This window comes from Thunnus thynnus, chromosome 6 (assembly GCF_963924715.1).
Source record: "Thunnus thynnus chromosome 6, fThuThy2.1, whole genome shotgun sequence".
Taxonomy (NCBI): domain Eukaryota; kingdom Metazoa; phylum Chordata; class Actinopteri; order Scombriformes; family Scombridae; genus Thunnus; species Thunnus thynnus.
The window spans coordinates 34,358,142-34,380,381 of record NC_089522.1 but is presented as its reverse complement, the minus strand read 5'-3'; the positions used below and the strand labels follow the sequence as shown (position 1 = coordinate 34,380,381).

At 40.5% G+C, this 22,240-nt stretch overlaps 1 protein-coding gene across 5 annotated transcripts in view; it reads left to right on the top strand.

Annotated features, from left to right (window-relative positions):
• LOC137185194 (extracellular sulfatase Sulf-2-like) overlaps nucleotides 1-22,240 on the top strand; it is a 95,119-nt gene that overhangs the window by 32,166 nt on the left and 40,713 nt on the right. For all 5 annotated transcript variants that reach the window (XM_067593520.1, XM_067593518.1, XM_067593515.1 and 2 more), the window contains exon 3: nucleotides 1,618-1,675. The gene's annotated coding sequence lies outside the window, so the exon portion shown is untranslated. The remainder of the gene's footprint in view (nucleotides 1-1,617; nucleotides 1,676-22,240) is intronic.

The window sequence follows — 22,240 nt, the reverse complement described above, 5'->3', positions numbered from 1 at the left end:
CGGGCTCTGCACAGCGATCACACTTCACAGATTTTAAACAAGAGGAAACATGAGCATGACACATGTTTTCTGTGGACAGAGATTTACTGTATCAGATGTGTGTGTGTGTGTGTGTGTGTGTGTGTGTGTGTGTGTGTGTGTGTGTGTGAGGTGAAACACGATCAAATAATCAAACGTTTCTCTGCAGACAAACGACCTGAAACCACATGAAAGGATTTGAAGTGAAGTCAGAGCTGCTCTGACAGAACCAAATAAATCTGATGATGTCGGAGCATCTTCTCTGCGTTTCTTGAGCCTGACGTGATGAACGCTAAATGGCCAAAAGTATGTGGACAGCTGAACGTTCCCTTTACTGCTAGAGATGAATCCACTGTAATGTATTCAGAGAGTATATATATATATATATATATATATATATATATATATATATATATATGTATATATGTATGTATATATCACTTTTTAGCAAGAAATCTGTCCAGCAGAACTGGTTACGTGTTGTAAATATATACTCTTCTGTCTACACGTCTTATTTCATACAGATGATCAGTTGCAGAAATAAGTCAATGAATACATAATAATAAATAAAGATAGTTTTAAAAAGGCATTTTAACAAAACTCAACTTGGATATGTAACCAGCGTTTTGTTCCTGGTTGTTATTGTTTTTTTTGCGTCGTCAGCGGTTACACACGTCAACACAGGAAGTGAAACTCTATAAATAACATCAAGCTGAATACAGATTGTGGAAGAGTTTCTGTCCTGGTTTTATCGGAGCTCACAGCTGGATTCGACACTGTTGGATCATGAAATATTAATGGACGGATGTGAACACTGGTTTGGTGTTTAGGCAGGTTCAGACTGCAGAATAACAGCCTGATAACAGCCGAACACACACAGTGGACGACGCCTCACGACGTCCCGACAAAAGGAAAGACCGTCTTTCATCTCATATGACAACATTTATTAACAACATTCTCTGATAAGAAGACGTGATTCAGCAGAATTACGTTTCTAACTGAATGTTTTTGCTGCTGTAGTTTAGTCGTATACGAACGGTCTCTGGCTCCTCCTTATGATGACATCACACACGTCACAGAAGACGGCAAGCTGTGATTGGTCAAGAATAATTTATGACTCTATAATTGTCTAATTTGACACAGTAGTGACGTCTCACGGGACAAAAGTATGAGACTGGTTCAGACTGGTTTGTGTTGAGTGGAGTTCCACAGGGATCCGTTCTAGGGCCCCACAGCTTTTTATTACATTTTAAAGCTTCTCTTCATAATTTTGATCCTTTATGTTTATACTGTATTCTGTGTATATACAGTTCATATGTTATTATTATGGATATATAGACTTTAGCCTCTTTTAGTTGGCATTTAAATGCTGTACAGTGTTGTACTGCTTCAGATATCGTCTCACTCGTCCTGTCTGTTGATGCAGTTTGAGCTCATTTTTATACATGAAATATCAAACTGTAGCAGCAGATCTCCTGAAATCTCCCCAAAGGAGGCTCATACTCAGCCTGTAGGAGGCGCTAACAGAAACACACCTCACTGTTGTTCACTGATGTGTGTGAGTGTGTCTCAGCTTCTGTGTTTGTGTGTTTGTTTCAGGTCCCTGCTGAGCTGAACGCTGTCAAACACCGGTTACACTCCAGCACGTCTGCACAAGGTAACACACACACACTAATTACTAATTGGTTTCTATGTGTGTGTGTGTGTGTGTGATGAATTCTTCAGTTTCTGCCTCCTGCAGCTGGGCCGCTACAACTGGTTAGATACCACATCCATCATGGAAACACACACACAGGCTTGCTCAGATATCCTTGTTGGGACATTGCATTGACTTCCAGTCCATGCTTGACCCCTGACCTTAACCAGGACCTCAGACATGACGTTGTGCCACATTAGAACCAGGCTTTGGTCCCATGAGGACTACTGGTCCCAACAAGGATGGTGTACCGAAACGGTCCTGAAGACGTAACAAAAACACACACACACACACACACACACAGATCTCTGAGGTGTGTGTGTGTTTCTCGTCTGTATCCATGGTTACATTTGGTGTGTAAAGAAAATGTTTACGCAGCTGCTTTGTTGTCAGTTATGTCGGTTGTGTTGTGCAGCAGACTGTGTGTGTGTGTGTGTGTGTGTGTGTGTGTGTGTGTGTGTGTGTGTGTGTGTCTCTGCAGGCTCTTCTGTTTACATGTTTTAATGTGTCTGTTCAAGCAGTCAGAGGTCAAAAGGTCAAGCAGCGCTGCAGCTAACCCGCTAACTGATTAGTTCAGCCTGCTGCTGGCAACGAGGCAAGACTGCAGGAGGCACACACACACACACACACACACACACACACACACACACACACACACACTCTTTGCCAAATGATGCCAGAGGCCCAGTAGGCTGCAGCATGCCATTACTCTCTCTCTCTCTCAGTGGATCTTGTTTCTGAGGCGCCTCAGTGGCTCAGTCACTGCACAAGTTGGAAACTCTCCCATTCTTCTTCTTCTTCTTCTTCTTCTTCTTCTCTTCTTTTTCTCTTCTTCTTCTTCTTCTTCTCTTCTGTTTTGAATTACCAAACGTTGAAACCTGAGCGTTGTCTTTGTGTTTCTGCTGTTTTATCTAAACTGTGACTCAGCTCAGAAATTAATACCTTCAGTGAAGTTAAAGCTGCATCTGTTTATGTGAAAACTCAGAAAACTTGACTTTGGGACGATTCAAATCCAAAGCTCTCTCTCTTAACGATGATGCAGAGTTTTCACATACTGAAAGCTTTTTTGACAGGTTACAGTTTATTTCACCTCTTTTTCTTGGTGCGAACGGAGCAGCTACTCAGAGAATCTGTCTCTTTCATCATGCTTTGTCAGATCTGTAATAAAGATCCATTTCATCCGTGCAGCGAGTCAAGAGCTGAAAATGTCTAAATCTGTTCAGGACAAAGTGAAGTCACGAGTCTTTTCATTCTTTCATGGTGAAGATCTGCAGTAGCTTTCACTTTAAAACAGACAGGAAGTGTTGTGTTATTTTCTTAATGAATCATTTATTCTTTAAAATGACACCTACTTCTACCTCATTAAAAATTCCTGAATCTATAAATTTGTAAATATTGTTCATCTCAGATGTTTCCTGCTTCACGATTGGCTTCAAAACTATTTGTGATCCTGTTCATCGTCCCTAAAAACTCAGAATATCATCCTTTTAACACTTGAGACTTAAAGAGTGAAGTTGTGGATATTCAACAACGTGCTGCGAGCCGTAAACACGGTTACTGGTGGTAACAAAGAGAAAACTCAAATCTCCTGATGGCTGTCGATGCCTCTCACACACACACGACTATTATTTACTTTCATCCATCTGTAATTTGTATCTTTGTGTCGGCTTCGGTTTCCTCGTCTCTCCCTAAAAGCAGACGAGCCAACAGCTTTTCCATCTGACGGCTCTCTGTGTCTCCCGGACGCTGCTGCTGCTGGTTTGGAAGCTTTCAGACAAAATCAGCATCAACAATTTTGTAAATCACACCCAAAAAAACAACGACGCAGAGCACTTCTGATGGTTTTATATCTGACGACATGACGTGAAATAAACATGGAAATGTCCAAAGCTGACAGTAAATGGATTCCCAGGACGTCTGTTTGGACAGCTGCTTCCATCTGACTGAGCGATGATCAGAAAAACAGACGTCGTAATCACTACAAATCACATTAATCTCTGTTTTTCTTTCCGTTTTCTTCTTCTTCTTTTCTTTTTTTTTGACGTCTGTGAGGACGGACCCGGAGCTGCAGCACAGAGCTCATTAATGTGTTGAGGCTTCTTCTCTATATTGTGTGTCTCCATCTTTACATACAGCAGACGGTATTTACATTTAAATGCAGCAGTCGATATGAAAATACACAGTCCTGCAAAAATGCATTTAAAAGTCTCTGTGAAGCTTCTATTCAGCTTCAGCAGTCTGAGTTAGTCATATCAAGTGGATATCTGACACATTTACAGTCTTTTTAGCATCAAATTCCCTCTTTGTGTTTCCTCGGACAGTGTTAATATATAAGCTAATAAGCTAATATGAAGTTGAAGCTTCATATTAGCTTCAGACTGTGGATTTTGTCCTCCATCACTTCCATTGTAAGGTCATTATGAAGGGATCTTCTAATGGTCAGTATTAACAGGAGGAATGATTACAGCAAGAAAAACAGCTTTAATGTTCATTTGGGCTCCTGCGGCTTGTTAGTCGTGTTTTTTCAGTCCTTCACTGTGCCGTGTTGTAACAGATGTCTGTGAGAATCGATTAATCGAAGCAATCAATCACACTTAATTTGTACCTTTCGTACAGATCAGTGCAGTTCAAAGTAATTAACAGATGATTTAAAAGCCCATAATAAGACAAAGAACAGATGTAGACAGTAAAAATATTTAAGACTAATGCACACGAGAAATAAAAATAGATTTAAAAACAATAATAACAATAAAACAGAGTGAAATAAGTGAATTAAGTCAAATAAGTCAAATAAAATTAATAAGAAAGTATAATAGATAAAGTAAAGTGAATAATGTCAAGTTAATTCATCCATAAAGAACATTTATACAGAGACTGATGAAAACATACTGTAGTTATCAGATGTAGAATAAAATAAATAAAAATAGGATCTAAATCCTAAAGAAACACGACAGCTTCGCACAGAGAATTAATAATTAATAGAGAGAAAAAATAAATTAATGTGACCGAGCCTGAAGAAACAATTAGTGAATGAAACAAAGTAAACGACGTGTATCAATCATCGTTAACGAGAAGCTGAGGAGGAGGAGGAGGAGGAGGAGGAGGAGGAGGACCGAGTTCACACTCTGCATCCGTCTCTAGCTGCTGCTTTTCTTCCATTAGTCCACCTCTCTGAGCAGACCATAATAATCAGCATCATGCACGGTTACCATGACAACAGCAATAAAAAAAAGAAGAGTGGAGAGAGATGTTCTTTTGGCCAGTTGGACTCTCTCTCTCTCTCTCTCTCTCTCTCTCTCTCTCTTCATCATCTGCGTTGTAGGACTGGATTTGAATCTGAAAGCTCTTTTGTTGTTTGTCTGAAAGGAACTCGCACACACACACACACACACACACACACACACACACACACACACACACACACACACACGTTTGTATAGCTATCTTAGTGAGGACGTTCGTTGACGTAATGCATTCTCCAGCCCCTAACACCACCTTAACCATCACAACTAACCTTCAAACCCAAACTGAACCTTGACCCTAAAACCAAGTCTGAACCCTCAAACAGCCCTTTTGAAGGTGTGTCCTCACTTCTTCCCGGTCCCCACAATGACAGCCATACGAGTACACACACACACACACACACACACACACACACACACAGTGCTGATTTAGAAAGATCTATACGAAGTCTCTCAAAACAGTGTGATTGATTTGATGGAGTTTAAATAGAGATTTAAAGCTGCGTAGCATTCAAGCGCCAGAACTGGCGTCCATGCTGGCGTGAGGCGATGCGACAGCTCAGCCGCAGCAGAATCACGCCTACAGCACGTCCGCAGGTCCATGTAGCGATGTAATTCCTCTCATTAACCAGCTGAATTACTCTTGATAGATGACCTTGAAATAAATTATGGTCATATACTTTTCTTAATAAACATTAGTGGAATTAACGCTCTAGGGGGCGTCTGCACCAGCATCAGATGGCCAAAGTTATTTTGTGCGTCCCTCTAACAAGGGTCACAAATTAATAACACTTAAATCAGGGAGGACACCATTATTGTTTTTAGCCAATTCTTTATCAGGAGTCGGGTAGCAGAGCTGCTGGTCCTCTTAAATGTTATTTTACTGCAGCTGCCTTGTCATGAAAGAAAATGCACACTACATTGCATATAGGTCCAGTCTCAAAAGTCTCAAGTCTTGAAAAGTCATTAACAATCAAAGGTACATACACACTACAGATCAGACATCACCGGCCCGAATGAGAGGAAACTCCCCTTCTATATCCAAAACTGCAAAACCCATTAAATCTTACTAGAATTACATTTACTTAACAATTGCTACACACTATTTTAAAACATCTTGCTCAATAAATGTCCAACCTATATGGAAATAACATGCACAATCATTTCAAAATGCAGCGTGCATAATGTCACGTTTTTACCTCAACAGAATTTCTATATTGAAAAAGAAATAAAGCATCTTTCCACAACAGTTCATCCATAAATTCATAGTGCAAACAAACCACATATTAGACCATTTCTCAGTTGGCTCAACATGTTCGTGACCTGCTTTTAGCTGGAACGGTGCAAGCGAATGAATAAATCTCTCCTCTCACTTAACCCACATCTGCTGCCCTGGTGAAAGACTGTGGTTGCCCACAACTCCCAAATAGTTAGGAAACAAACTGGTAAATGTAAAAATGCACTTTGCAATAAAGACATTCTATCAGTTCCATAATGGAGACATACAATAAAGTCTCTATTACCTTCATTTTGGGTGGTTTTTGCCCTTTGACATCGACTGTGCTGGTTCATGGAGAGCTGGTGTTCGGACCCTCTTGGCTGACTGGTCGTAAACATGTTCAGGGTCCTGTCGTGACCTTTACAGGGCGTCCAGCAAGCAAGGCAGCGTCTTCCACCCAAGCGTACCCTTCGTCTCACCGCTGCTGTTGGCTGTGTGTGGATAGCAGGGCCGGCATGCCTGGCAGCCCTACGGATGGATCTAGATCTAACAGATGCTGAGCCAGTGTTTGTGTAGCAGCCAAACATATGTAAGACTGTGATGATCTTGGACGGATTGTCTTTGATTTTTTTTTTTTTAAAAGGCCTTTACTGCAGCCACTGATGAGGCTGTGAAAAAAGAGTCACTGTTGATTATGGCTGACAGCTCCTGGCACCTTTCAGTAAATCCTGCTGCAGCAGCTTGATGTGATACTGGAAAGCAATAGCAATAATAATTCAAGGAACAATAATGGTGTGATCATAAAAAGAGCAGAGTAGTTATGTTATCATTGCAATCCTCTGAGACAGGGCTTGGAAAGATAGGAACTGCAGGTAGAGATGAAAAGATCAAACTAGACAAAGTTTCAACCCGACTGGGTCTTCATCAGGTCTCCAAGAGAAACACGGTTCATTGTCAGTGATGTCAGCTGGTTCTGTGACTCCCCTTAAACAGTAAGATGAACGTTTATGGAGTTGATCAGTGTAGAAGTAGAAATTGGGCAAAATTGGCATTGATGTAGTCCACTCACTAGATGACACCCCAGTATTCCCAGTGCAACGTCCAGGTCTGCAACAGCCTCTTCCTTCAACAGCTGCCATAAATGGAGAGGAACATTAACCTCTGAAAACAATATTATGTAACAAAATGAATGTTAGACCCTCCATCAAGTACACTACTGTGTCTATACGTCGCTGCCGTAGCTTGGCAGTGGTACATTTCGGTAAGCAGCTTTAGCAGTAAGAGAAAACATTTTCCCCCTTTTCTCACAGGTAAGTAAAAAATATTTAAATACCTTTTCCTTTGTTTACAACACTTACTACCAGTTGCTATGTGCAGTAGCTTCGCCCTCATCTCTGCTGTTTGTGGCATGAAGTTGGTGCTGGAGGATGACAGCTGCCTGGTGTTTGCAGGGCCTACCGCTGCTACCCATGTGCACATCTCCAGGTGTACGTCTACGATATAGATTTTTACAGGACAGGAGGAGCTTTTGATTTCAAAATGGGTGGCGTCAATCTATGTGGAAAAGTAACAGCGAAGAAGAATAACAAATAGAGAGGAAGCAAAAATTTGTACTACTCCACTGAAACGTTTCTTTCAATCTCCGACCTTGCCAGGGGAATTTATTCACATTTACTATCCACTTTGTAAAGAAATAAAAAGAAGTATTAGAACAGAATAAAGTTTGACCTTGCGGTTGTCCTTAGGTTTCACACTATTGTCCTTTACCAGGAACCTTGACTTCTGCAAGCCTTTCCAATGGACTATGGCAGCATCTTTTATTCTGGCCTCATAATAAGCACTGAGGAGGATGGTCAGAAAGTCAAATAACTGCGTATGCCTTTTCTGCAATGTAGGATTTTGTCTTTCAGTATCCTCATTGCAGTCTCATTGTAGTTGTTGGTGTTTCTTCTTACAGTCCCTGTAGCAGAGAGTCCAACGGTCCTTCCGGCTGTAGAGTTTCTCCATGCAGGCATTGAAGTTCGGACCCCTTTAGAGTTAAATACAGTGAATGAATATTTAACAGTATCAGGGATCATTCCAGTAACTCCGATGACAAACATGGACTGTTCTGATGGGATAAAATGCTATGAACATTTGGCGACTAACACATCTGCCGTCATTCTCACAAAATTAACCAACCTGTTCAAAGCAGAGTTCTCTAAAGCCTGATGGTAACGGCTCTGCAATGAACTTGACATGCTAATGTCACTGTCCTTGCACCACAGCCATGTCCACACAGCTCACAGCAGGTGAACAGAGGATAAGTTTGGCTTGTGGGAAGGCTGCTGTGTAGTGCTGCTCTCTGCCCTGCTGTCATCTGTGAGGAATACCTTGGGCCATGACCTTCCTCTGCCTGAAAAGGACTCTTCATCAAGGAGGCTCTTCAAAAGCTCTAGGCCTTCAAATATGACCTGCTCTTCCTCAGACTGGATGATGATTATTCCAAGTGTCAGGGCATCAACACAACTGTGGGTCAACAGCAGGAATACTCGACAATGATGCCGGTCCGTGTTGAACTTGGGGGGGTGTCCTGCTTCAAAAAGCTTCAGGTCAGTTTTTGCTTTTGTCGTCGCCACGTCGCAGTGCCTCAGTGCATCAGCCACAAAGATGTTGCGGTTGTGGTCACTGCAGATGGCTACTGTTGTAGGAAAGGTTGGCATGTGAGGGTCCATGCTTCCGAGGAGACATTTGAGACAAAAATGCTTTACTGTGTAAGACAGGACAACAGTCACAGTCATCTTTGCAGGACAGTTTGAGTTCCCCAAGGTCTTGTCTTATGCTGGCATCTGAAGTCCACCCTAAAAGGACAATACAGGTGTTATTTTATGTGTGTGGCGATAATCTACATAAATCCTCTCATTCACATTATTCATAGTGATGTTTGCAATGGTCATCGTAGTTGGAGATATCAGTTTCTTCTCCTAACTTCAGAAGAAGTCATTCATTCTTGTACAGTTTGAACAACAAGTATCACAGATGAAAAACTGCCTGTGTTATATATTCCACCTCAGCAGACATGTTGTCAAAGTTTCTCCGTTTGATCATTTTATTTTTTTGCAAACCAAGGAGAAGCTGGGTATACTGTATGAGGCACAGCTTTGATTGTGACGAGAAAGAACTCTACCCTTCATCATCGATTAATGAGAAGCTTATAGGCCTTATAATTACCTACATTTCCTCCACCAAAAGGCTATTTTTTATACTAGAACATCACCTGACCTGTAAAAATAAAATTGTAGGATGTTCTATGCAAAGTGTTACCTTGAGAAGAACCTTCTGACCCTTTCCTGGATCTGTTCGGTCCACCCTCCAGGTGACTGCGTGAGGTTTCAGCCACAGCTTTATTTCGTCCTCCGTTGACAAGGTCATCTGAAGAACGGCCTGAAGTTCACATGATCACCTGTCTCACTAATGGTCTTATAATCACAGACATGGTTATCATGGTTGTCTGGCAGACAGAACTATGAAACACAACAGAATCAAATGAAACAAGACGTAACGTGGCATAAGATCTTCTAAATTACCTTCTAAATGTATTTACTTAAGCATGCTTCTTGTGTACATAATATCAATATTGACTTTATAGACTATTTATTTGAACAGAAAATAGACACTGGGGCCCTTATTTGTGTAAGTGAGAGAGAGAGCGGCAGGATACTCTGAGATATTAGTCTTCTTAGGTTGATGCAGGGGCTTGAGTCTTGCACTCAAGTCAAATTGTCTGAGGAGAAAGATCATATATTGTTTCTTGGCTTAATCAAAGAGGTTAGGTGGTGTAGAAATGCAGGAAATTAGTTTTAAATTAAAATTTGGTGGGAGGGTCTGGGGGTTCCATGTATACATGTTCTCTGATTAACCTGCTTACTTGTGAACGCACTGAGTTTTGTTACACTGCAGCGTTTGGAGCCAGACTGCTCCACATTTACATTATTCATCTGGCAGATGCTTTTGTCCAAAGAGACGTACAAATGGGGTTCAGTCCAAACTACAGTAGAAGCCTTCGAGAATAACACTGAGTTCCACCCAAAGGGCCACAAGGCTGCCGTTTCCATGAAGTAGATACATTTTTTATTTTTGTTTTTGGGAAGGAGATAGAGAAAGAGCCTGTTCGGTGAGTAAGTACTCTTGGACAGAAGTCAACGCCAGACATGGTTGAAAGAGTAGAGAGTTATTTTGGTCTGAATCTGTGAATTAGTTTGTAAACTTGCAAACTGCATCACTAAAAACCACATGAGCACGTTTTTGGGGAATGTTTAGCTTGTACGTCTAGAAATGCGCCTTGTAGTCGGTCAGATGGAGGTCGGATCCCATTCCCACCACAAACAAACCCCTCCAGAGATTGTTTGAGACCAGACCGAGACCACTTCCTGTAAAGGGACTCTGATGGCTGTTTTGGTCCGAGTGTGATCGCTGTGTTCAGATCTGACCAAATGAAGGAGGAAAACCAACCAGAGTCCTATTCAACCATAGTGAACTACACAGGTTTGCCCTCATGGTGAAGACCAACTCACAGCGAACAATCGTCTCGACACTGGCTGGCAAGGATGCGTAGACATTTACATCACAATGTCAACAAGTTTTTAGCCTGCTAGCATTTCTTAGCAAGCATAGTGTTATTAAACAACTCACCGCTCTCTCCAAGAATTTGCAGTACTTTGTGCCAAGTCGCATTTCTTTTGTCCTTGTAATCGGGTAGGGAGGGGTCGTATAAAAGGGGAATTCTGTACACGAACATCCACATACCACAGTTTCCTGGTTCATCATCAAGCCACTTTGTCAGTTTCACTGCATCACTTCCAGAATTTCACCATCATTTTTATAAAAATGAATTTTTTTCTCTTTTTTCACCTGGAATCTAACAATAGAAAATGAATGGGGGTGAACTTCAGTGGGTCTTCACCCAGAAGCTAAATCATCAGGATGTTGGGTGTACAGTAAGCTAACAGACTTTTGGTTTAGCATCTACTGCATGTTAATTTCCAACAAGTGCTCCAAACGAATCAAGCAGATTAGTGGTCTGACCACGTGTCTCCAGAACTAATCTGGCGCCGCTATCAGCAGTAATCAGCAGGACGACATCATTTGTTACACATCACTGTTAAAAGTAACGTTTAATGATGTGACAACGCTGTGGTTCAGGTCTGGTTAGGTTTAAAAAAGATGATGGTTTGGGTTAAAATGATCACTTTGTTAAGGTTAGAGAAACGTGTGATGGGTTAAAGTTACTACTTCCTTAAAGTTAGGCCACATCCGTCGTCATGGCTACAATAATAACCACGGGGGTTAAGGTTAGGGGAGTCTACAGTTGGATTAATGCCTCTAAACGAAACTATAAGTCATTTTTTGGTGACTGACATTACGACCTGTAAGTATTTTGACAGACATCTGCACAAACGACAAGTCTGTGTGCAGATGTCTGTCACATGTGTCCAGATGTTCACAGCAAGAGAAGCATGTTTGAGGCTTAAAACCAAGTGTGAAGGGACAGAAAGATGTAAAGAAGGCATGAACATACAGACAGAGAGAAAGAAATGTAGAGAGCAGTTTGTTAAAACAGACGAGGAAAGCAGAAAGACAACAGGTGAAGAAGGAGAAGCAGCAGAAATACAGAGAAAGAAAAGCAAAGTGTGAGATGAGTTATCTGACTAATGAACTCCTCTTATCTTACAGCGCTGCTGAAAGACAAGCAGAGGCGCAGATGGAGGGAGTGACGGATAGATTGATAGACAGTCTTTTGTCCTCGAGTGAGAGGCTGCTCTCCACAAACTGTCTGATGAAATAAAATGCTAATGAAACAGACTCTCACACATCTGAGGGACAAAACATCACAGTGTCTGCTCCGAGTGCTCTGCTGTTTGTTTGAAACGGGAATGACGAATAAAGACTCACTTGATCACTTGACTGAAGTGATTTGTTGCTCAGAGATTAAAAAAAAAAGGAAAATGTTCTCCCGAGAAAAATGATAGGATCAGTCGTTTCAGCAAGTTCCCCAAAACAACAAAGTGCCAGTGAACTCTAGAGGTCGTAGTAATGATGACGGGAGCAAAGGAGGAGATCAGGTGATGTAGCTTTTACTGATATTCTGTTGTGATGTCGGATATTAAACAGGGTCAAAGTTCCAAAACTTGAGTTGCACATATCTAGAAACGCTGCCTGCAAGTCAAAAGTCAGGGCGTCAACCTGCTTTGAACGCGTCGTTTGCGAGGTTTTTTTACTTTCCAGACGAGATGATCGTTCATTCGTCACATTTCCGTTATTGTGCATCCATTCTGTAAGCTTGGTTTCTAAGGTGGTTTCTAAGGTGGTTGCTAAGGTGGTTGCTAAGGTGGTTGCTAAGGTGTTTCCATGTGTTGTTCAGCTCCAACATGTACGGATGGATTTGAGTAAAGAAGGAGAAGAAGAAGTGAAATCCTGCTACTATAGTTTGTTTACGTAGCCTCCGGAGCCGGAGGAAGCTTCCTGAAGCTGACCAATCAGAACAGAGTGGGCTCATCAGGAGGCGGGGCCTTAAAGAGACAGGAGCTAAAATGGCCTGTTTCAGACAGAGGCTGAACTGAGGGGCTGCATAAAGGACCAGTAGAAGATAAATAAGGAGTTTTTATTCCAGTAGAGCCCCAGAATATAAATATAGAGCTGGAAATGTGCCCTTTAAATGAATTAAAATAAATTTTAAAAAACACGTAAGCCTGCGTTCCCACTGCACTGGTTAACGACCCTCCATAGAAATCCCCTAATGACTGATCCCTGTTCTAACATTTTATTCTTAAATGAATTTAAATTATTTTTAAACTATCATTCTGAACTGTGTTTTATGTACTGATTATGTCTTGTTTGTTTTACATGTTTTCTGCTGCTTTTATGTTTTGGTTAAAGACATTTTTCCACTTTTGCAGACGATGAGGTTCTGTTTTCTTCTTCTCTGTTTCATTTCTTGTTTTTCATCAGTACGCCTCCTCACATATATGTGCTGCATTAACAGAAGATATACATATATATATATATATATATATATATATATACTGGATGGAAGGATGGATGGAGAATGAAACATGTGAAGTGGTGTGTAAATTAGGTGAAGGGTGATGCAGAGAGCGGGGAGATGGTTGGATGGATGGAACATTAAAAAATGAGTAGTGGTGTAAATGAGGCAGTGGGAGGCGGACGTGCTGTGGAAATATGTGTAAATGAGGTCTTGTAGTTAGATGATGCTTCAGTGTTCATGTTCTATTCATGTTGAAGTGTGTGTGTGTGTGTGAGCATACAGCAGATGGACAGAGTATCTCTTAAAGGGATATTCCTGTGTGATTATCTCTTCTTCCTCTGTTTCAGTTATTTGTCAAAATTTGACAGAAGTGATTTTCAAAGCGTCTCATTGAAGCAGTTAAAACACTTCCTACATTCCTTTGAAGAGTATTTCTGCTCATTGTTGATCTGTGTTTACATTCATGTGGAGGAGATTTCATTTTAGTATTTTTACTTTCAGTATGATCGGTTTGCTGATGTTAGTTGGTCTAATGTTATGATGCCCAGAGGATGAATCCTAATGTTCAAGGTCAACCTTCTTCCCTTTCCTCTAGTTCCAATCAATTGAAATCTGTCTTCCTGATCACATTCCCAGAGATGGAAAAAATATTGAGATCTTCTGTTTAAGTAAAAGTAGAAATACTGCACTATAATAATACTTCCTTCAAAGTAAAAGTCCTGCATTCAAAATCTCAGATAAAAGTACAAAAGTATTAATTGCAAAAATTACTTTAAATATCAAAAGTAAAATTACACATCACGCAAAATGGCTCCACTCAGTCTTCTATTTATTATATACAAATATACAAAGCCTGCACCTCATTGTCTTACCATAATGAATCAAAGTAGATTTAATGTTTCTGTTGTACAAATTATGACGACTTAAGAGAGTTAATGTTTCATGAAACTGCTCGACTAAACCCTGAAATATTCTGATGTTCAGATGAGCAAAAACTGGAACAGTTGTTTAATTTTGATGTATTTAGGTTTGCAAAGTTTATCTCAGAAGCCTGTAAAAGGCGAGACAGATTGTTTAATTAGTGTTTAATTAGTGTTTACTTTGACTTTTCAGTAATATATGTCTGAACTATTTAATGATGAACTCTAGAAGATGAAAGATTTTCTTTTTACAATATAAACGTTGTACCTGGCTTGTTGGAATTCATGGTGTCTTGTAATAATAATACAAATTTCATTTCAATATATAAACTACATCATGTGTTTTAAATGTGTGTAAAGCTGTGAGATAAATGTAGTTCAGTAAAAAGAACAATATTTCCCTCTGAAATGTAGTAGAGTGGAGGTATATATATAAGTACCTCAAAATAGTACTGGAGTGAAAGTACTTTCCATCACTTCATGGACAAACTTTGCATTTGACTGTTGAAGGTTCCACACAGCTTCATATTAACTTCAGATAAACCTTTAAATACATGTTTGTACAGAAGGAGGACTGTTGATTTTATCCTCCATCACTTCCATTGTAAGGTCATTATGAAGAGATGACTGACTGAACTCACCAGAAACATCAGTTCTGTCTCTTCTTCGTCCTCTCTGTATGTTATAAACAGCAGATACATTTTAATCAAGTTAAACTTTTTAAAAATGTTTTATTTTATTTTGCACGTCTTTACATCGACTCTATGTGCAGTCTCACCGCTTCTAAAATTAGCTTTGTGTTCCTTCTGAGCACAGTTAGAACGACTTCAGGCTCAAAAACTTGTTAAATGTTGGGAAGGACTGTTTGTGTTAAAAAAAGTCCTTTTGATGAGAGACAGGAAACGGTTGTGGTCATGGTTTTTAGGCTCCACATCGATGTCTCTCTTCTTCTCTTTACTTTCTCTTTGTCATGTGATGCTGTTTTTCTTGAGTAAAGCCTCATAATTTACCTGCTTTATATGGGACTCTTTCATATTGTGGCCGTGATGGACTCTGCAGCCTGCAGGGGGCGCTAGAGATCATCATTTCATATTGAAATAAGGAGAATCCTCTTGGGTGAGAAAACAGCCTTTTGATAAACAGCAGAGGCGTGTTACTCTGACACTGACGGATGAGGTCAGCTTTTGTTTCCATTTGAAATCAATGAATCGATTGTGACTCGCAGCTGCGGCCGTTAAACAACAGAACAGACTCTTGTTTTCTTTTTTAATTTAAGGTGATAAAACAATACGAACAACACGGAGCTGATGAGCGGGGCAGTTAAAGTTTAATCTGTGTTTTCTTTACACAGTCACACGGTGTCCGCGTCTGAATCATTTATCTGCAGCGAGGATGTGGAGACGCAGCAGAGTGATGGCTCTCCTTGGCTGCTTTATTGATGAGGAGGATGTCAGCGGCGGCTCCACAGGAGCAGCAAATGTAAATGCACATCGCCTCTCCGCTCTCAGCCTGCTGATGTTTCTTATCACACGAGTCTCGGGAGAATCCGACCAACTTGAGTGTTTCTAGCAGCAGCAGCAGCTGCTTCGACATGACTCAAACGGTGGTCAGACTGAAAACAAGGTGGATATTTATAGGTCTCCATCACACCTGTATTTCCTTTCACTTGATTTACACACAACAATGATCCATCGTTCTCTGTTCGCGTCCGATTTGTGCTCACGTTGACGTGTTCACCTGTAGTCCCTGGACAGATATATAGGATTTAAAATGACAAAAATATTCAGATAATTTATAGAGAGCCAAAGTCATGACATCACTTCCTGTCTAGCCTCTGTAACCAATCAGCAGCTCCCACAACTTCAGACTGAAGAACTTTAAAGTGCGTCCGACGGCCGCTAGCAGCTCCGACTGACTCAACTTCTCTCCAGAAACACTGAGTCAATCATTGTCTTCAATGAGTCATTATTGTCTCAATCTATTAATTCAGACCCTCTAATAAATGAGCTGCTGGTCATTTTGGAAATTATTGCTCCATTAATAAGATCTGAAGACTTATAGTAGCTTTGCTGTCTGCTGTGTGGGCGTTGATTGACAGCTGTGATTGACAGTTGGCTTCAGGACTCACACTGACTGTTGTTGCAATATTTCATGTTTAAGTTACTTGATTATGACACCTGCCCTGTTAGCACCATTTAGCTTAAGTAGCTAACGTTAGCCCAAGTGCAGCGCTTGTTCTTCCCAGTAAGCTAGCGTTAGCTTGGGTCCGAGGTAGCGAGGCGTGTTTTCAGAGTGTGAAAAGCAAAACTCCTTATCTGGAAGGTCCTGACTTCACTCTGGGCTTCAAACCGGCTCCAACGAAACCACCGGGTGATGTCACACCTCGCTACGTCCATCTTCATGTACAGAGTCTGTAACTCAACACAATCTCTCCTTCAGCGTGTCTTCCATCGATCTTACTGACAGAATGAAGCGTGTTCCTGCAGACATTTCAACCTTTGTGATTTTAACAACGTTACATGTTTTTGTTGTGCGCATTAAAAGAACTACAAACATGGCGGTTACTTACATCTCCACTAATATCTCCACTACATAGTTTGTCCACCAGGGTTATAATTTTGTAGCGCTCAAGTTGACGTCTTCAGATATCTCAGTTTATATCTATCCACATCTCATCGACATCCCAAAATCCAAAAATATTCAGATTCTGTGTCATAAACGACACTGAAGAGCTTCAGATGATCTAATCTGAGAAGCTGCAACCAGCAAACATTTGTCATTTCTGCTTAAAGAATTACAAAATTAATTAATTGTTAATTTATCAGAACGGTTGCTGATTAATTTCCTGCTGATCGATTAATCATAGCAGCTCAACACTGACTCCGGGTCAACTAACCTCTGACCCTCCTCTTCCTCGCCTGTCTTCCTGCATGTTAATCAGCTGTTTTCTTTGTATTTTTGAACTTGTCTGAAAACCAACGACTCCGACGAGAAACATAAACCTGACCGTGGTTCAGTGTGAAGGAGAGGAGGGAGAAGAGCAGGAGATGAGAGTGATGAAGCGATAGAGAGACAATAGAGAGAGCCAGAGCCAGAGAGGACAGAGGGAGGGAGGGAGGGAGGGAGGGGAAAATGCGATAGGGAGAGAGAGAGAGAAATGAAAAAGTGATAAAGAGACGGAGAGAGGGCGATAGAGAGAGGAGGACGGAGGAGGCGAGCAGCAGCAGCAGCAGCAGCAGTTCAGCTGTTGTTACAGCAGGGAGAGCGTGCCGTTGTCGAGGGGAAAGAGCTGTTGCCACGGGGATTATTACCATGTCTGCCGCCGCGGCAACGGCCAACAGGACCTGAAGTGAAGAGGGAAAGGTTGTCGGTTCGGCACTGAGAGAGAAAGAGAGCAGAGCCTGCGAGCAAGGCAGCTGGAAACATGAAGACGAGGTAGGAAAAGAAGAAGAGAAGAAGTGAGGAGCGATGTCAGAGAGGAAGAAAGAGAGAGAGACAGAGGTTGTGAGAAATGAATGAAGAGTGTAAAACGTCATCCGTGAGGAAGTGAAAGAGGGAAAAAGAGCCAAAGAGGGACAGAAAAGGAGAAGTGATAGTGTGTGTAGCAGTTATTTTGCTCTTCTTCTTCTTCTGAATTTTGTTTTACTCCTCGTCTGTTTGCCTGATCTTCATGTCGGTTACAGTAAGTCAATCTGTCTTTTCCTGATTTCATGTCTTTGAATCTGTTTTCTGGTCGTTGTGGTCGAGTTTGGATTTGTTTGTTTTGAGACCAGCGTTACTCTTTAAAACAGTCCGTCCGTCTCAGAAAAACTCACCTGACGACCTCGCAAAAAAAAAAAAAAAACGACCTGTAGTTACGTTTGATTGACAGACGCCATCTAGCGGCCACCGTATTTATGACGCAGGTCACATGACGTCTATATAAGGTGACTTTCTTACCAGGAGGAGGCGGACTGGACTGGGTGGATGATTAGATCGTTAAATGGTAAAATGTGGACATAACGTGGTATTTACCGTTGCCATGACGAATGATGTATTTTGCCTAATGTAGCCATGTTTCAAGTGAACGTTTTTCAGGTAGAATAATACTTTAGAGGACTTGTTGTTGTAAATCTTAATAAGCAGACTGATCGATTGATCGATGTGATTGATGTGTATTGATAATAGTCCAGTTCCTGCTGTTTATCTGATAAAAAACTACTGAATGAAACTATATATTAGTGTCACGTCCGCAGGCAGAGACGGGAAGTCAGAAACACATTGTTGGCTCGGGGTCTTTTTCCTGGGATTTGTTGGATTTGTCCGTAGTTTCAGCTGAACATCTTGTTTTTGTCCTGAATCAGCAGTTGGCTTCGGAGCCGGACTGAGAGCTGCGACACAAAACAAGAGACACGGTTTCCTTTTTCTACTTCTCCAAATCATTCAGAGATCTGATGTCACTGTGGACAAAACTTCATGTACAGAAACCAGCGGACTGAAACAGGGTTGTGTTTGTTTTCTCCAGAGTCAGATGAGAAGACGGATATGTGACATGTGTTTAGCTTAGCTTAGCACAAACGATAGCCAGCTTAGCTCCATCAAAATGAGACCAACTCCACATCTGTCTGATTTACAGACAGATGTTTCTGTGTCTGTTTTCATTATTATTACAGTAGTTGTGCTTTGAAATTTAATTCAGTTAAATTTAAAGTTTCTCGTGTCTCCTGCTGATGGTGCAGAAAAAAATACTGATGCAATTAAACCATCAGGAGGAAACAGTGTAACACGGATCATTTATATGAAACCCTGAAGGTTCTGAATAATAGACATGAAATAAGACCTGAAGACAGTCGTGACACAAATCTACAGTATGATACTTATATCCTGAGCCGATCACAAGTATCTATCAGAGCCAATATGGGCGATATATATCCCACATCAGCCCGCCGGCGCCGCTCACCTTTACAACAGCTGGAAATGTATTTTACTCGCATGTGCAAAATAGACGTATTGCAACACTTCCTGGTTCACACACCGTCTGAAATACACCAACAAACTGAACCCACAGCGATGCAGACGTCTCCTCACGTAGCCTTCATCTGAGCCCGGTGTATCCCATAATGCACCACTGTATATTCTGGGATGAGTCTGTTCTCCCAAAGACAAACATATGTGATGATTGCTAATATTTCGCTCCCATCATGTTTGTTAACGGAGTGGACAAAATATTAGGAACACTGTTTAATGCAGCACATCATCACCCACAACGACCTTAATAACACACATGAAGAAGAATCATCACCTTTATGACAACGTCAACAAAAACTGACAATAAATGTAGAATTTATGGCGGAGCTGTTGTGTTTGATTGATTAGTTTGTACAGCTGTTCCTAATAAAATGATCGATCATAAGATAAGAAACATTTGATTAATGATGCAACAGATCAGATAAATACAAAAAATATAAATATATTGAGGAGAGTTAATGTGTAGAAAAACTATAGTGACAGATTGTAGCTTCATATTCACCTGCAAAGTGAAATAATTATTATAAGAATCATAAACTAAAAACTTACAGTAAAAATTATACAATAATATTTATGGAATAAATGAGAATTAAAGAAGAATCTTCTGAATCTAGTTTATAGTTTAGTGTCTTCAGATTATAAAATCCTAAATTCATAATTATAGATGGTTTTATTTTAATTCCGCATCCCATAATAATATGATCTTTATCTCCTAATTATAACTCCGTATGTTCAGTTTAAGTAGTTTTATTAAATTATATATTTTTGATGCAAAGAAGAAAATCACATTTTTGTTTTTCTCTCATATTTATTTACAGAGAAGCTTCATTATTTCACTCAAATCTGACGAACTATCAGATAAAATATCCCTTAAAAATATAAAAGATTGTGTCCCGTTAATATGACTCATAATTACACATTTTTACTCTCATAAATAAATTATTTTATATTGTTATTATAAGATCTTTATCTCTTAATTATGAGATGTTTAACGTAAAACTACGAGACCTTTGTCTCAATAATTAATATATTTTCCATCTTATAATTAATGAAGTAATAATAATTATTAATTTCTATTGGTCTCAATATTATAAGATAATAAATTAAATTATAAGAAAACACAATTATTCACAACTGATAATTTTGGTCTTTTTTTTAAGCAAAAATGCCAAAAATTTATTATATATTTGCTTTATTTAGCTTCTCAAATGTGATTATTAAACACTTTTCTTTGACACACACGATAGTAAACTGAATATTTTGGGGTTTTTGGGGTTTTTGACTGTTGGTCGAACAAAACAAGACGTATGAAGACGACACCTGTGACTCTGGGAAATGATAACAACCATTTTTCACTTCTTGTAAAATGATTGATTTGATTGGATAATAATAATAATAATTGATACTTAATTAAAACAGCGTCCAGTATCAGTAATATATTCTGAAACGTCTCGTCCTCGTGTGTGTTTGTCAGAAATGATGCTGAGTATAAAAACTTGTGATTGGAAATAAATACCTGCTGACATGTTTATTGATAACAGTCAAACAGGAAATATCAGCTGACGTATTGATCAAACAGACAAAATGAAAAGGGTAAATGTATTGATCACAGCTGCTTCTGTGATGAAGACTAACAAGCTAATCTCTGTTACCAAGGTAACTGCTACAGTTTTTCATTTCATTGAATGGGCTACTGTCCAGAGTCAGGAAGTGGTGAGCTGACCTCTGACCTCTGACCTCATCGCTCGCTGGTCTCATGTAAAGATGCTGATGAATATGGAACAGTGGCGCCGCGTTATCGCCGCGTGTCTTTATTGACATTCACACACGTTTTATATCACTCGCCGCTCGCCGGGCCAGCTGCGTCGGCGCCGGGGTCCCGCCCACAGCTCATGAATATTAATGAGCATGTGTGTGATGTGATGGAGCAGAGAGAGAGAGAGAGGGCATCAGGATGACAGACGACACAATTTATGATCCTCCGGGGGGGGGGATGGAGCTCTCGTTGGCGGTTCAGCATGGCGTAACCACACGTGTCGAAATGCATAATAATATAGTGTGATACATGTGTGTGTGGCCGTTCCAGCCATATGTGATAGTCTCCCTCCAGTCAAACTGCCGTTATGCAAATATTGTTGAAGTCGGGTCATAAACAGCTGGCGGCACTAATTTTCCAGTTGGTGCCATTTAAACCATTGCAGGAGAGCGATGATGTCATTAGAAGAGCAGAAGTCAAAGGTCAAACGATGGAAAACATGATGGAAATATGACTGTTTGTTTGATGGGTTCACTGGAGGAAGGTTACAGTCTCCTCATCATCGCTCTACACAGATCTGATGTTTTTGTCTTTTTGACCTCCCTAGAAACAGGTCGTAATGTCAGCCTACAGTTAGTTTGAGTGACAGCTGACATCTAGTTGTCGTAGCAACTGTGAGGTGGAGCAGTGCTGCAGGTCACATGACGTTTATATATATGACAGATTCAGAGGAGGAGGCTGGATGGAGGCAACATCGTGACCCCTAACCTTTAACCCCCCCGTGGTTATTATTGTTGCCATGACAACGAAGGTGGTCTAACTTTCAGGAAGTAGTAACTTGAACCCACCACATGTTTCTCTGACCTTAACAAAGTCATTTTAACCCCAAAACCATCATCTCTAAACCGAACCAGACCTGAACCACAGCGTTGCACTAGGAGTGAACCTGAATATAAATACATTATTCAGCAAAGCACAAATAGTGGGTTTTATACGAATATTAGTTTCATACAGATATTGTAACAGTTATGTGTTGGGGATGTTCTCCAGAGATAAAACTGAACTACTGACACATGCAAAGTGTTTCCAAAGAGACTCTCCATCACCTGTTGTTCCTCTTCTCCTTTCCACAAAGTTAGGTTGTAAAAAAATAGACAATAAATGAAAAGTGCAAATCAATAATCACCTCTGAAGTTCTTCCCTACATGTTCCAGGCTGTGCTGTCTGTGTGTTCTGGGTGTATAAATAGGTAGAGGTCTGTCTGCAACGAGGTGATGAGTAAAGTTTGATCTCAGTAGTCAGCGCAGTCGTCTCTGATCTGAGACTCCAGTTAGAGACCCGGTGTGGGGACCAACTTC